The 14,563-nt window shown below is 47.1% G+C and overlaps 1 pseudogene; it reads right to left on the reverse strand.

The window, feature by feature from the left end:
* Positions 1-259: 259 nt before the first annotated feature.
* LOC133339082 (E3 ubiquitin/ISG15 ligase TRIM25-like) lies at positions 260-13,822 on the reverse strand (annotated as a pseudogene).
* Positions 13,823-14,563: the final 741 nt, after the last annotated feature.

Genomic DNA, 14,563 nt, shown 5'->3' on the forward strand with positions numbered 1-14,563 from the left:
AATTTTCACCTCACCCTCCCATCACCCCACCCTCCCCGAACCCTCACCTTGCCTCACCATCGCCTCTACCCCCTCCTTCCCATCTTTTCCTCTCCTCAACCCCTCCTGACCCTTCACCCTCCACGCTTACCTGTCCCCTTCCCTCACCTTCCCCTCTAATCTCCCCTCACCCTCACTTCACCCTCTCCTCACCATCCCCCCTTTCATCGGTTTCTTGGGTTTTCGCCTCAGTTTCTTGGGGTTCTAATATTCCTCATCCTCAGGATGCACGACTCAGATCCACAATCTTCAATGGTTCATTACAATACCCCAGCCACATCCCAGGGTAGAGAGGTTGCAAGAATCTCTGCCGGACCTCGTGGATCACCTCCATGGAGTCGGCGCGGTAAAACTCCAGGAACCCCCCCTCCCAGTGCAGGTGAAGCCCGATTCTGCGGGGGGAGGGGGCCCCCCTCACCGACAGTGCAGTCTCCACTCCACCATGAACCACTGAGAAGCTGTCGTCACGTTTCTCTAAACACCAGGATGCATCGTTCCGTCCCAGCTGCAATGCAGCACCACCCCCTTTCCGTGGGATCGTCCCGTACGCGACTCCAACCCGACACCACCGCGCGTCCCCCACGTCCACCTCCCAGTAGTGGTGGCCCGACGAGAAGCTCTCACAGCACAGGGCTTGTGACCACCCATCAAACCGGTGTGGGTGATCGAGGCGACCCTGGGAAACACCGGTCCACTTTATCGTCCTGAGTTCCGAGGAGATCTGGAGTTGGTTATGAGCTGAGTTTGTGTCCAGAGTCGGTGAGCATCCGTCTGTGACAACAGCGATCACAACATAACTACAGGACACCATCATTACCATTACCATCTATATTCACCACATCAACATCATCAACCATCATCTTCACCATCAACCATCACAGCACAAAAAACACCAAAATCACCACCAACATCATCAATATGATGAACATCACCAACATCACTATCGCCATCAGCAACATCACAAACATAATCATCACCACTATCACTACTATTACTTCAACCATCACCAGTTCCCATCACCACCATCTAAAATACCCTTTGGTTCTTGCGGTAAAATCACGTAGGTAGAACATTTAAATAAAACAAAAAATAATATATCATGACGTTTCGATAGCAACACAAGTAGAAAAAAATATCCAGCAGTGGAACTCCTGAACCAGCGAGAGAGCTGTTACAGCAAGAGGTTATATATGTGGCGGTGGGCAAGCAAGCGGGGTCTGAGCTGGAAAGGAATTCCATCCCCGGACGCAAGCACGTCAGTTGTGTTAATGGGGGAGATTATGGAGAGAGAGATTAGGGAGAGAGATTAGCATTAAATGTGCTTCCGTCGCCGCATAAGAGTATCATCCCCGCATGCGCGCACAGCAGCAGTGTTAATGGGAGATTAGCACTATGTTGATTGTAGTGATTAGGCAGGGAGATTTGGGAAATTAGTAAGTTAATGTCATTTCTATGTGTAAAACAAGCTGCGGTGCTGCCAACTGCGCTGTGAGGCAAGCGCTTGCTTGCACATCGCCCCATATATAACATTGGTATAAGAGCTCTCTCGCTGGTTCAGCAGTTCCACAGCTGGATATTTTTTTCTGCCTGCGGACGATCGCTTGTGTTGCTATCGAAACGTCGTGATATATTTTTATTTTTTTATTTTTCTACCTACGTGACTTTACCAAAAGAACCAAAGAGTATGGATTCCTGCAGTCACGAAAGCTTCAAATCACCATCTAATATCTTCATCACTATCACCAACAACACGACCAGCATCATTATAATCATCACAACGACCATCGAAACCCTCAATACCACCATCACTACCATTATCACCATCAGCAAAATCATCACAACCATCACCAACTATATTATCATCAATGTCACCATCATTATCACCACGACCATCACTGCCATCACCACGACCAAAACCATCACCAATGCTATCACCATTCACATCACTCACATTATCAGTAATATCAGCTTCATTACCACCATCCTCATCACAACCACTATCACCATCATTATGACCATTACCAACATCAGGAACTCATTTGAGGTTGAAACTGCCTAGCAGAGGCGGAGGAATGGATCCGATATCACCTGCCACTGATGTTAGCAATGGCAGGTAATCAAGCCCAGTAAACTGGGTTTGTAGTGCAGTGTGCTAACCACTTTGCCATCGCTAACCCCACCTACAGATGCATAGAGACATTCACAGGCACACACCCCATCTCAATATCGCAATTACCCATGACTGGTAATGCTGATTATTTACCAAAAAACACCACACTGAGTATCATGGCTCTGATCAGTCGGGTCCTAGATTAGGATATAAACATAGACTAAAATCCCCTGTGTAGCCTTAACACACTGTCAGAAAAGTCATCACCTTTAAAAGCTGGCACGGCCAACAAGGGGGTGGGTGGCCAGCACTACACCTGGCCACCTTTGTCTCCCTAGTGGTGATGTTTTCACAAAACACCAGGTACTCATTTGAGGTTGAGTCGACCTCGTGCACACACACGGAGATAATTTATTGTCAAGACCACCCAATCACCCATGATTCACACTGAAGAACTCACACAGGAGTTTGACTGCATTTGTCTCCAGGACTTGAAGTGAGGCAATGTCCTGTTGGCTGCGAGCTGAGGGTGGAGCTGAAGTAACCCTCCCTGCCCTGTGAAAGCAGAGCAGACACGGCCACTGTCTCACATTGAGCATCGTCATTCACAGGATCATCAAAGCTCCATTACATAGATACTCATCACAGCTCCATCACATCTAGACTCATCATAGAAAGCATAATAACTCATCACAACTTCTTACAACATCACCACACAGCATTTCTATCACCACACTTAGAATCATCACACACAGCACCATCACACAGCATCACCACGCAGTATCAGACAAAGCATCACTACACACAGCATCATCACACATCATCATCACACACAACTTCACCACACAGCATCACTACATACAGCATCATCACACAGCATTATCACACAGCATCATCACGCAAAATATCTTCACACACAGCATATTCACACGCAACATCACCACACACAGTTTCACCACACGGCATCATCACATACAGCCAATGTCTCACTGCCCATGCCCCACACTCAATCCCATCTTTTCGTGTGTCGAGCCGTGAGTGAAAGTCGTCTTTTACCTGCGTGTCTCCTCCAGGTGCCCCTGTGGGAGAGAGAGAGAGAGATGCATTACTATGACTCTACTTCGATTCCCTTGCATTCAATGGAGTTCCCACTGCAAAACTGTCTGTGGAATATGAACCCCTGGCTTATGACCCAATGATCATCAACACTAACTTACGGGGAAATTATGTCAGTGCGACTTGTTGATAGTCAACTATAAACTACAAATTTTTTTCCCAGGAAAGGTCCACGGAGCTATATGATTCTTTTTCAGAAGCGACGTGGCCCCAACTGATAGCTCAACAAAGTGGTTCATCACGTAGAAATGTATAACAGCTCAATCCTCTAAACGCACGTTTCCAAATGTGGAGGGAAAAACTGGAGGACCCGGATAAAAGCCATGCGACCATGGAGAGAGACATGCAAATTACAAATATATAGTGATGTCCTCGACCTCCGGTATACTAGGCGACGTAGTTACCATCTCGCCACCCCTATGAGGACCAACACTGAATTGTAGGGCAAATATTTCAGAATGAGACCGGTTGATATTGATCTGTGTTGAGTAAATTGGGACTTGAAATGTTTGACGTTACCAATGCACATGGTGCAGGTCTTGTAGAAGTGATGTTCAGGACACAATGATATAATTAATAAGTGTATGAGACCTCGTATTTATTTTAGCTTCCATAATACGAACAAGAGGAGGCTCACAAAGTAAGAAGCAGCGATGACATCGGCTCGTGAGCAGGCGCTGGTGGATTGTTGCATCGCGTTATCATGAGATGTGGCAATGGCTTGGGGAGGCCTTCATCCATCAGTGGATAGATCATGGCTGATGATAATCATGAATACCGTGTACATTGTTGTAGGGTTGATTTAAAAAGTGCAATTCCAATACCATTTAGTTTATATTCACAATGAAACCGACTTATATTATTGGTTATTTCGGTAAAGTCACGTAGAAGGGAAATAATAAAATAAAAAATATATAAAACAACACGATTTATTGTTTTTATTTTATTTCCCTTCTACGTGGCTTTACCGAAAGAGCCAAGAATATGAATCCCTGCAGTCACGACAGCTTTAAATCAAAATGAAACCAACTTAATGAGAAAATACGAGCTGGCCTTCCAAATGACAACAACTGGAGCTGCAATGGGAATCCATGAGTGGAGCTATGTTCTCAAGCCCATGAGATGCGAGCTCTCATTCAGGAGCCTCCTTCTTCTGCTGCTGGTGAGAGGGCTCTGAGCCAATTGCGACACTGGTAACTCATTCCTCACCTGCAGGAACGCGAACGAGTCACTCTCCTGCGCTCGGGTCTGCAGGCGAGTGGCTACTGCCTGCAGCTCGCTGATCTCGCGCTGGTAGTGAGCGATCTTCTTCTCGATCTCCGACAGCAGCTCGCACCCTTTCTGCTCCGCTTGCTCTAAAGCCGCCTTCTCCTCCGCATCCAACGCTGCTCTCGCGCGGGTGAATCTGACCGAGATTGAGGCCTTTTGATCTGTCATGGATGCCTGCAAAGAGAAACAAATGCCACTTTTGTTCATTAAATGTCTGGTCCTTTGTGAAATGACATTCAGGTCGGTGTGACCCGAGTGCAACTCTGAAGGTGTCCAGACAATGATACGAGTCTGCAGCACTGAGGCCTCCTTCTTTCTCTGCCTCTGATAACGCCACTGTGCATTTTCACTACAGCACGACTCGCCATAACAGGCGGGGGCTGTGAGGCAATGAAATAATCAAATACCACCATGAGTACATTTAGCGTTTGTGCCATTCTTATTGCGCAAGGCTATCAGGACGATGCTTTGTTTACCTTCATATGAAGCGAATAAAAATCTGTAATTTGCCGTTAACAAGTAGAGTCTTAATGATATGGGAAATTAGGCCAATTCCTCTTTAAATGCAGTTTTTGAATGTGAGAAAAAAACACGTATGGATGAAGAGAGGGGATCATGAAACCACTTGCAATACTGGCACCTGGCCACTCTAAAGCCTGATTGGTTTCACTAAAAGAGCGTACAACAGTCTGTGTGTGATCCACCAACTCTGCCACCAGAGTATTGGATAAGAGGTACGTACCACCTCATCTGACCAATATAGTTAACAGTCGTTGAAGTGGTAAGTTGTATGGAGATATGGGAATGTGGAATTTCCACCACTGATTGAGTTTCTCAGTGGAGATGAGAACCACCTCTTTAATCGTCCTGATTATTGAGGTGCATTGACTGTTGTATCTTTAGATCCACAATGTGTTCAGAGCCAATGGTAGTCCACGTGAATGAATGGAGTTGTTCTCCATCACAAACCCTACTCAGAGTGGAGTCACGGGGTTACAGAGTCCAGCCCAGACACGGTACCTGCACGTCCCTGCGAGCGGCCTCCATCCGCCTCACGGACTCCTCCACCTCCCTTATCTTCTCCTGCACCACCTGTATCTCCTCTTCCACTTGTTTCTGTGAGAGACGTCACCAGGGGAGACTCCACTCACTCTCTGAGCATCCCCTCTCAACCCCGCCCCACGCGAACCCTCCACAGTGACGGGGGCAGTAGCCCCGGTGCAGCGATGGAGGCTGGGGGAGCAAGGGCTGAAGAGCACTGATTTCACGAGGAGCTCAAACGCGCGCAGGGCTTCCTAAGTAGTGGGTTGGGCGACCTGTTTCAGTGGGTGGAGCCACCTAGAGGGTGGGGCTACCTGAGTAATGGGTGGAGCTACCTGAGTAGTGGGTGGAGCTGCCTCAGCAGTGGGCAAAGCTACCTGCGTAGTGGGTGGGGATACAGGTGTGGGTGGGGCTACCTGCGTAGTGGGTTGGGGTACCTATGTAGTGGGTGGGACTACATATGTAGTGGGTGGGGCTACCTGCATCGTGCGTTGGGCTACCTGCTTAGTGGGTGGGGCTACCTGAGTAGTGGGTGGAGCTACCTGAGCAGTGGGTGGGGCTACCTGAGCAGTGGGCAGGGCTACCTGAGCAGTTGGCGTGGCTACTGGAGTAGAGGGTGGGACTACCCGAGTAATGAGCGGGGTTACCCAAGTGGTGGGCGGGGCTAACCGAGTAGTGGGTGGGGCTACATGAGTAGTGGGTGGGGCTACCTGCATAGTGGTTGGGGCAACATGTAGTGGGTGGGGCTACCTGCGTAGTGGGTTGGGCTACTTGCTTAGTGGGTGTGGCTGCCTGAGTAGTGGGCGGTGTTGAGTAGTCCATTTCGTGAGAGGTGGTAACAGGTAAAGTACAGGATTGCCAGACAGGGCGAAATATGGTGGGTGGTTCGACCACCTGGGCCACTTCGGTAACCAAGAAGGCCTGTCTGTACTCAACTGGAAACGCGCTGGCTAACGGAGCTCTGGTTAGCCACTTAGACTAAGGGAGTAAACCCTGATAAAATCCCGGGTGGATACCAAGTGGCCAACGGCCCACCTCGGTGGGGTGGATGAGCTACGGTTCAGTTGGCCAACGGCATATGACGGAGACGCCACTGGATGTCTGGTGCTTCAGGACAAGCCTTCTAATCGTCTTTGTTTTCTGTCTCGTCATTGGACCCACGCTTGGTTCCTGGTTAAGCCCCGTGTGGTAGCTGGTGTGCAACAGATAGTGCACGTAAATTAATTCACGCACTGGCACCCTCCAGGGAAGATGTGCCATCGCACCACCACACTACACACCCAAAGCCCTTGGGCGATTGGCAAGTGGCAAGCGGGGCAGGCCTATGCAGCTAGAAGATCCTAGTCACAATCCAGCACCAAGGTGGCAGCTTTTATAAGGTCGTCATGCACTCGGATTAGGCAGGAGTGCATCCTGGCAGCTGTTGCTGTGACTGAGAAGCCCACGAGGATCCACTCTGCTCACCCCAAATGGGGAGGAGGCTAGAAAATGTGCCCTAAACATAGCCTGCCGAGCAACATCCTGTCTGGCTTACCGCGACCAGAGGGAGCATCAATAATTGCGGTCGAAACAAAAATAAATATAACCTCAACATTAATTCCTGGAATGTCATCACCCTCACAAAAAAACCCAAACTCGCAAAGTCCAGAGTGCCGAACAGCTCTTGTGGCACGTGAGCTGAGACGATTTAATATCCATATTGCCGCCCTCAGCGAAATCCATCTGGCGGATGAAGGCCAACTGACCGAGCTAAGTGGAGGCTACATCTTTTGGAAGGGTAATCCAGTGCATGGACACCTGCATGGTGTAGAGTTTGCAATCGACAACATGTTCATCAACAGCTTAAGTGAGCTCCCAATTGGTATCAATGAGCGTTTTATGACCCTACGCCTGAAATTCGCAATTGACCAACATACAACCATCATCAGCACCTATGCACCAACACTGGACTCCAAAGAAGACACTAAGGAGACCTACTACAGCCAACTCAACCAAATAATTCAGAGTACACCAAAAACTGACAAGCTGATTCTCCTCGGCGACTTCAATGCTCGAGTTGGGAAAGACCATCAAATGTGGAACGGTGTAATTGGTAAAGAGGGAGTTGGAAAGCCCAACTCCAATGGTCACCTTCTTCTTACAACCTGTTCTGAGCACGACCTGACCATTTCCAACACCCTATTCAGGCAGAAGAATAGCCGTAAGACCTCCTGGTGCTACCCTCGATCACACCAATGGCATTTACTGGACTACGTGATTGTCAGGAAGCTTGACAGCACCGATGTCACTCGTGCCATGATCAATGCAGACGATTCCTGGACTGACCACAGACTAATTCGAACAGTGATGACTCTCAAACTAAACCACAAACACATCAACCGACCAACACTACAGAGGAAAAGACTCAATGCAATCAGACTAAAGACCCAGCAGTACAGGACCGCTTGAAAGAACTAGCTCAAAGACTCAGCATCAACCAGGCTTCAGGAAATGTTCATGAGTACTGGACACACCTCAAGACGGCAGTTATAACCAGCTGAGGAAACACCATTGGCTACACAAGAAGGATAAACTGTGACTGGTTTGATGACAACGACCAAGAAATTACAAGCCTCATTGACAAGAAGAAGAAAACATTAATCGCCTGGCAACAACACAAACAGTCTAGACAGAAAAAAACAATCATATAAGGAGGCCAAATCGAAAGTACAAACTAAAATCTAGGAACTGAAGAACAACTGGTTCAGAAACAAAGCAGAAGAAGTACAACATCTTGCAGATTCCAAGAACTCACGAATTTTTTAAAGGAACCAGTCTTATATGGACCATCAAAACAGGGCCTTGCACCACTTCAGTCTAAGGATGGGACAGAAATCTTCAAAGACAAAAATGCAATCATCTCCCGCTGGCAGGAACACTTCAACACGCTGTTCAACTGCAACGCTGTTGTTAACGCTTTTATATTCAGTGAGATTCCGCGACACTCTACCACTGAGGATTTAGCTAGAGAACCAACGATGCTTGAAGTGGCTAAAGCTGTCAAGCAGATGAAAGAGAACAAAGGGAGTGGGCTAGACCAGATTCCTGCTGAGATTTACAAACATGGAGGACAACTCCTACTAGAACACCTGCACTCCCTCATGGCCAAGATTTGGAATGATGAAGACCTTCCCAACGAACATGAAAGATGCCATCATTGTAACCATCTTCAAAATAGGTGACAAGTCAGACTGTGACAACTACAGAGGAATCTCTCTTCTTGCCACCGCTGGAAAAATACTGCCAAAAATGCTACTAAACAGACTTCTACCATATTCTTGGTTCTTTCGGTAAAGTCACGTGACTTTACCGAAAGAACCATGACTATGAATCCCTGTAGTCACGAAAGCTTTAAATCAAGACTTCTACCACTTGCTGAAAGACTCCTTCCTGAATCGCAGAGTGGCTTTCGACCTGGCAGGGGAACCTCAGACTTGATCTTCTCAGCCCGTCAACTCCAAGAGAAGTGCCAGGAGCAGAGACTACCATTGTACATGGCCTTCTTTAATTTGACTAAAGCTTTCGATTATGTTAATCGTGATGCACAATGCAGAATCCTTTTGAGATATGGCTGCCCAACAAAATGTGTTAACGTCCTCCGTCTGTTGCATGACAGTATGAAGGCTGTCATCCTCTCTGATGGTGAAACCTCAAAGCCAATCGAAGTAAGGACCAGTGTGAAGCAAGGTTGCGTTATTGCACCAACTCTTTTCTCCATCTTCCTGGCGGGAATGTTTCATCTGACACAGAACAGACTTCCCAGAGGCATAAATATCGCATATAGGACAGACGAGAACATATTCAACATTAACTGTTTCAGAGCGAAGTCAAAAACATCCGTTATTAAATTCCAATATGCTGATGATGCCTAAGTCAGTGCCTGCTCAGAAGCTGACCTTCAGGTCATCGTCAACATATTTAGAGATGCTTACAGCAAGATGGGTCTCACATTGAATACCAGCAAAACAAAGATTATTTTTCAACAAGCTCCGGGAGGACACCGACCACCCCCTACAATCATTACCAACAATGCAATATTATAAAGCGTTCCCAGTTTCCCATACCTAGGCAGCCATCTCTCTAGCAATGCCTTAATTGATTATGAAATCTAACATCGGATTTCTCGAGCTAGTGCTGCCATTGGCAAACTTAAGAACAGGGTCTTTGAAGACCACAACATTACCACGAAGACCAAAGTGGCCTATAGAATGATGTAATCATTCCAACCCTCTTATATGTTGCAGAAACCTGGACCACTTATTGTAAACACATAAAATCTCTCGAAATGTGTCATCAACTGTCTCAGGAAAATAGAAAACATCACATAGGAAGAAAGACAAACTAATATCAGTGTCCTGGAGCGATCAAACTCATCTAGCATAGAGGCCATCATGATAAAGTATCAACTCAGATGGGTAGGTCACCTTGTAAGGATGAATGACTTGAGGCTTCCTAAGCAAATCTTCTATTCCCAGCCCAGTGATGGATCACGTGCCCCCGGAGGTCAAAGGGAGCGTTTCCGTGACAACCTTAAAATGCATCTCAAGCAGTGGGCAGGCCTACCAGGGCTACCTGAGCAGTGGGTGAGGCTACAAGAGTAGTGGGCGGGACTACTATAGTGGGCGGGGCTACTGTAGTACGCGGGGCTCCCATAATAGTGAGCGGGGCTGAGTAGTGGGTGAAAAGGGCACCGGAGTGGCGAGATGTTATCTGCCTTGCCGGCAAATACGGAGGTCGTGGGTTCAAACCCGCGCCTGATGCCTGTATAAAAAGATGGAGTTTGCATGTCTTTCTCTATGTCGTATGGATTTTTCTCTGGGTCCTTCGGTTTTTCTGTCCACATTTAGAAAGGTGCGTTTTGAGTGTTTGGTTGCCATACATTTAGACATGATAAGCCACTTCGTTGAGCTGTCATTTGTGGCCAGGTTGCCTCTGAAAAAGACCTACATAGGTCATTGAGCTTCATTTGGTAAAATAAAAAATAGTTTTAGTTTAGTTTTACATGGTACAATGAGGCTCTGCCATGTCACTGTTGAGTGTCCGAGAAATTCGAAAGAAAGCATCGTGATGAAAATATAAATACGGTCACGAAATACTTGGTCTGTGAAAATCACGTGACATTTCTGGAACGCCAAGTCCAGTGACCCGGTAGCTGCTGTAGAGTGTGGCGCTAAACTGGCACGGACCGGCACGAGGCGACCAAGCGGTGAGCACTGCAGCTCACGCAGTCCCAGTCGTTTTACATTTCATTAAAATTTTAGGGAATGCTCCCCTCTACCACAAACCACTTTTTGTATACGAACCACAGTCTCTGCACTCAAGTCATTTTGAGAACACAGTGTACGCATTAAATATATTCATTTTCATTAAATATACTAAGAGCACATTTATCAACTTGTCATATAACAGGATTGATAATAACATGTTGTTGTATTATTTCTGCACCATGACTACCTCAGCATACGTTATATTAAATCATGGTTGTTAAAATTTGAAGAAACAATGGGAAGCTGAGAGAGGAATTATATATTTATTTGGATATCATTGTTCAGTTCGTACTTGACTTCACGCAGGAGAAGCTCCCGCTCACACACGCAGACCGTCTCACCTGCCGTGTTTTGCGCTCATCCTCCAGCGTAGCCACATCGTGACCCTTGTGGTCTCCTGCGATGGTGCAGGTTGTGCAGACCAAGCTCTTGTCCTGTCGGCAGTAAAACTTGATCTTCTTTCTGTGCGTCTTGCACTTGCGTTCTTCAGGATTCGTGCCTGGATCCACCAGAACGTGGTCACTGAATTTCGGGTTCTCCTGATGAGGCTTTACATGAGTCACACAGTAGGACGTATCACACTTGAGGCAGGTCTTCAAGGCAGCGGTCGTGCCATCGTTGCAGAAGTCACACAAGACCACAGTGGCCATTTTCTCTGCAGCACTGTGCTGCTCCACCAAGTTGGCGAGCGTGAAGTTCTTGCTCAGTTTGGGCCTCTGAGGGAAGGTCACTCGGCACTGCGGGCAGGAGAAGGACTCTGCCGCATCCCAGGTGCCCTACATGCACTTGAGGCAGAACGAGTGGCCGCAGCTGAGCGTGCAGGGGCAACGGAAGGCGTCCAGGCAGATGGGGCAGGTCAACTCCCCTGGGAGTCTCGCTATCACTGGAAGCCGCACTCGCCATGGCCCTGTGGCTTCACTCAGAGACGGGCGTTGGCTGGAGCTCAGGCAGTAGCTGGCCGCGCATGAGGCACAAAAACAGAAACAAGCCTCGTGAATGTGAGAACGGGAAGTACGGTACAAACACTTTCGGTTTAATTTGCATATCAGATGAAACGCTCTGGAATGTGATGACACGTCGCCTCGTCTCAAATCCTATCCTCACACACCTCACCTCATCTGAACTCACCTCAATATCTCAACTCACCTCGTCGTCTCAACTGAACTCGTAGGGGAATGCTGCTTGTAAACTCGTTGCGTCTAAATTATTTTGATTATTTTGCTGCTGTACATTTCCACGTGGTGATGATGATGATGAGCCATCATTTGTGGCCAGGTCGCATCTGAAAAAAGATCGAATAGTTCATTGGAGGCTTATCTGGTATGAAAAAAAATATTTGTAGTTTTATTTCTATAAATATGTCTCGAAGTGATTTATCTGCCTTTCCTACACTTTGCACTCCTGTCGTGTTGTTGTATTACTTGTTGTTGTTGTTGTAACGTTCTGACCTGCCCCGACTGGACATCTGTGAAAAAGAGCTTTATAGCTCATCGGATTCCACCAGTATGAATACTTATTCTCATTCTGTTGCCTCTCCCTCTCTGCTCTACGATATTTTATTATTTCAGCTTCACTTTTTCTTGCTTATTTAAATCGTTAAATTACTTAATTAAACAATTAAAATTTGACTTAAAACTTTCGTGACTGCAGGAATTCATAGTCTATGGTTCTTACGGTAAAGTCACGTAGCAAGAAAAAATGATAACAAAAATAATAATAAAGTCACTTCTTCACTACGTGACTTTACCAAAAGAACCAAAGAGTAAAGTGGATAAAAAATAATCATTTTTATTTTATTGTTATTTATTTTTCTATTAGTGATGGATTCCTGCAGTCACGAAAGCTTCAAAGCAAGATTTAGTCACTTTATTTTCATTTTTATTATATTATTCTTATTATTTTTTCTTCTATCTATGTGACTTTACCGAAAGAACTAAAGACAAGTAAACAATGTGTCGGGTGTCTAGTTCTCGAGCTGTGAGACACCTGTGGAGTTGCCCGCCTTCAACTCAGTCACGTGGCTGCGGCTCACTGCTCTCTGTGTCGTGCAGAGACAAAGCTCCCCCGTGTAGCCCACGCAGACTCTAGGCGGTGAGTGGCCAGCACTACACCCACCCGGCCGCCTTTGTCTCCCTAGTCTACTACACACCGCACCAGGTTATCATTTGAGGCTGAGTCGACTTAGAGGAGGCCCAGAGCCGGTTGAGATAATCGCTGACGCTGTCCCTGGTGTGGGTGGTGGCCATGAGCGGGATTGGAGTCTCTGCCCGAATCGTAGCACGGCGCGCCGCGCTAACCGCTGCGCCACCGCTCCCACCATAGAACTGTACACACCGGCACATGCAGCCGGTGCAAGTCGCTCTGAACCACTGACACCGCACACCGCAAAATGTCCATGTGAAGTAGAACCGACACGAGGTTGGGGGGATCCGTCTTTTATTAAATCCTTTATATTAAGTTCACTTGCTTGCTTGCTTGCGCGCTTACGACCGTGCAAATCTTTCCGTCGTTTTTTAACCCACTTCCCATGATCCAATCGAGCTGACATTTTGCACACAGACTCGTTGTGCGTGATGTATTTTCGTGAAAAAAAAATCCAAAATTTTACACTTTTTAGGAAAAAAAAATTATATTTAATTACCAATTGCTTAATGGTGGCAGGCATTCATCTGACCCATAGGTGGCAGCCATCTCAAGCCAGAGGACGAGAGGACTCTAGCCGCCACGCATATAAAGGATTTATAGTGAAAATCTTTGTTTTTACGGGTTAATTTTTCACCCCAAGCCCACACTTGCCCACAGCCCTCTCCCAATCCGTTCCCCCCGCCACAATGCCCCGAGCCCCCTGATGCTCCCCTCCTGCATCTCCTCGCTTGCTCCTCCCATCCTCCACTGTTGCCGCTCCACTGTCTTCGTCCTTTTGGTTGGGAATCCCCTCCATGCCCCGAAACCCACTGTCTATCAACATTCCCACCCCTAACATCCCTTACATACACAACACATCCACTCCCATGCCACACTCGTACATCGCAGAGCTTCGAGGGTCCCATTTGTCAGTCTCGACTCACTGCTGGCTCCCAGTGCATTTTACCACTCGGCCATTTTCATTCTACTGCTGACGTTTTGTGTCTCTTATGCATTCGTCGTTTTTATTTCACTGCAGGCTTCGCGAGTTTTATTGTTGTTCATTCTCACTCCACTGCTGTATCAATACAGTGCTGCTGATCTACCAGTCTCTATCACTCCACTGCTGTATCAACACAGTGCTGGTGATCTACCAGTCTCTATCACTAGACTGATGTATCAATACAGTGCTGGTGATCTACCAGTCTCTATCACTCCACTGCTGTATCAACACAGTGCTGGTGATCTACCAGTCTTTATCACTCCACTGCTGTATCAATATAGTGCTGGTGATCTACCAGTCTTTATCACTCCACTGCTGTATCAATATAGTGCTGGTGATCTACCAGTCTTTATCACTCCACTGCTGTATCAATATAGTGCTGGTGATCTATCAGTCCCTATCACTCCACTGCTGTATCAACACAGTGCTGGTGATCTACCAGTCCCTATCACTCCACTGCTGTATCAACACAGTGCTGGTGATCTACCAGTCTCTATCACTCCACTGCTGTATCAATACAGTGGTGGTGATATACCAGTCTCCATCACTCCACTG

The sequence above is a fragment of the Lethenteron reissneri genome, unplaced genomic scaffold (genome assembly GCF_015708825.2).
Source record: "Lethenteron reissneri isolate LAM-NWPU_2019-01 unplaced genomic scaffold, ASM1570882v1 scaffold_1640, whole genome shotgun sequence".
Classification (NCBI taxonomy): domain Eukaryota; kingdom Metazoa; phylum Chordata; class Hyperoartia; order Petromyzontiformes; family Petromyzontidae; genus Lethenteron; species Lethenteron reissneri.